The sequence below is a fragment of the Branchiostoma belcheri genome, unplaced genomic scaffold, assembly GCF_001625305.1.
Source record: "Branchiostoma belcheri isolate BF01 breed outbred unplaced genomic scaffold, Haploidv18h27 scaffold169, whole genome shotgun sequence".
In the NCBI taxonomy this organism is placed as follows: Eukaryota; Metazoa; Chordata; class Leptocardii; order Amphioxiformes; family Branchiostomatidae; genus Branchiostoma; species Branchiostoma belcheri.
Window position 1 is genome coordinate 377,373 of NW_017803146.1, and position 2,651 is coordinate 380,023.

At 42.4% G+C, this 2,651-nt stretch overlaps 1 pseudogene; it reads left to right on the forward strand.

The window, feature by feature from the left end:
- The window catches only part of LOC109466533, a 19,098-nt pseudogene that overhangs the window by 5,551 nt on the left and 10,896 nt on the right, over positions 1–2,651 (forward strand).

The following is a 2,651-nucleotide window of genomic DNA, read 5'->3' on the forward strand; positions in this document are numbered from 1 at the left end:
TTGTATTACGTTTGTTTCTGTTCTACTGCAGCTCTGGTGGAGCCTGTTGGTTCTGTGTTCATTACTTAAAAATTGATAACGTTTGTTTCTGTTCTACTGCAGCTCTGGTGGAGCCTGTTGGTTCTGTGTTCATTACTTTAAAATTGATAACGTTTGTTTCTGTTCTACTGCAGCTCTGGTGGAGCCTGTTGGTTCTGTGTTCATTACTTTAAAATTGATAACGTTTGTTTCTGTTCTACTGCAGCTCTGGTGGAGCCTGTTGGTTCTGTGTTCATTACTTTTAAATTGATAACGTTTGTTTCTGTTCTACTGCAGCTCTGGTTGAGCCTGTTGGTTCTGTGTTTATCACTTTGATAACATTTGTTTCTGTTCTACTGCAGCTCTGGTGGAGTCTGTCGGTTCTCTGCTTGAGGACCCCGAGAGAGATGAAGAAGAGGCTGATGTGAAGCTCACCTCTGATCTCGAGGAGGACCAGAGTCTCTCTCCAAAGGAGCGCCTTCAAAAGGCAGAACAAAAGAAGCAGGAGAACCAAGCTAAGGTAACAAAAAGTCATTGTTAAAATATTAAGCCGATTGCAATAGCCACAGGCTAGTTGGGCAGCCCTGGCTGTGAGGGTTCAACAGCCGATCCAGTAATTAAAATACGTCTTTGGCACCAAATTCGTATTGGTTACAGGATCAAGTAGCATGGGAAGGTCCATGGTTGGTCAAGCTAAACAACTTTTTCTTAGATAAAATGTCATAAACTACAATGTCATGTATTACATCAGAAATACACGTATTTTTATCTCATGTTTACATAAAGAATCATCTGAGTGAAAGTATCTCATCATGATGTCTTTACGGTTCCTTACAGAGACGAGGATTTGTCCAGGAAGGCCGCCAGGTCCTGGACGGTCTGTTAAACGCCATCATCAGCGCCACGAGGCCAGGAGCCCCGGCAGTCACCATCGAGAGGGGCGGCATCACGCTGTGTGCCCAGGGGATCCTGGGCGACCAGTTTGGAGGCCAGGTCGTGCAGACGGAGGATGGGAGCTTCCAACTTCCGTCTAAAGCAGCGCTTTTCGCGGACTATACGCCGCACAACGTCGCTATGAAGGTACGTGTAATGTCATGTCCTCAGGTCATCAATGATCAAGGCTTCAATGATCCCTCTGTTGTGTGATGATGTCAACAGAACAGTCCAATTCTCATCATTGTTTAGAACATTTGTTTTTGTCTTACCAGTACAGTACTATGTTTTTTGTCATTTGACTGTAATTGACGGGACTGAGAGTGAGTGAGTGAGTGAGTGAATGAGTGATACATTTTTCTACGAATGTGCAAAAAAATTGTATTTTCCAATAGATACTATATGCTTTACTCCTAGATGTATCATGTTTAACCTTGTGTATTTGGATGCTCTTGGAAACCAGTGTAGCTTGGCTGAAGGGACTACTCAATTCTGTACTTAGTCTAGATCAAAATATTATCATAATAATATCCTTTGAGGAAACATTCCAGAATCCCATTGAAAGAACATTGAGTCAGACTCAATCTGAAAATCACCAGGTCTTTTACATAACTTTTTACAATCCTCATAGTTATAAAAATTTAATCATTGCACAGGAATTTCCCTTTACAGATAACCCCACTGTTGCATTTTTCTTTTGGGTGGTTGAATTGAACGTAAGTACAGAAATTTATTGGACAATTTTCTTTGTTGTGTTGTGTTCCAGTTTACACAGTTTCAACAGAACCCCTTTACCTGGGGGCGTGGGGAGTACCAACCACGTTCGTCTGTCATGGAACTGTCACTCCAACAGAACAACTTCCCCGTGGCCTTCAGCAACTTGACTGAAGACTTCATCATCACCATTCCAGCCAAATTAGGAAACAAACCAGCAACAACAACCGTCACCATCCCTGCCCAAGGAAACGGAAGTTCCAGCTACCATTTGCTGAACCTCACTAACGCCGCAGAAGGCTTCCTGGTCACAATCACCCCGCTGAACACCAGCGTGGTTTACCGTGTGTCGGGCAGGTACGGCGGCCGCCCTGGTGACCAAAACTACAACATGTCCACAGAGACGTACATCCTACCCGAGGAGTGTGCCTTGATGAAAACTCTGAGTGGTGAGGAAGACACAAAGAAGACAGAGGCAAGAATGTTCATCTCGGGAGAGGATGGTCCTGTGGATTACTACATCAAGGTCGAAATACTTGGTGAGTAGTTTTCAAACATAAACATGCTTGACAGAAGTAGAAGTTCAATGTGTGTGCCACATTAAGTGGAATTGTCTTGTCAATAATTATATCACTAAACTATGTTTGGTAGTATATGTTCTTTTGTTGTGAAGGAATGTTTGAAGAGGTTTAAAATGTTGGTGTGTTTCAATCTCAGGACTGGAAATACTGTGCACCAAAATTTGGAGCTGTGCACCCAATTTTTTTTCCTTTATGCCTGTAGGTAATACAAATGTAAAGTTGTTAAATGTATAGTAGTATACAGAATATTTTTAATATCTAAGTATCAAAAAAAAATCAAGACATTTGTTGCAGTACTTTCCTTTTGTGCACCCATTTTTTAAGCTGGATGCACCAGTGCACCTATTCCAAAATGAATTTAACCCTACCTAGACCGGGCTTTTTTTGACATGGGGGGACCGGGGG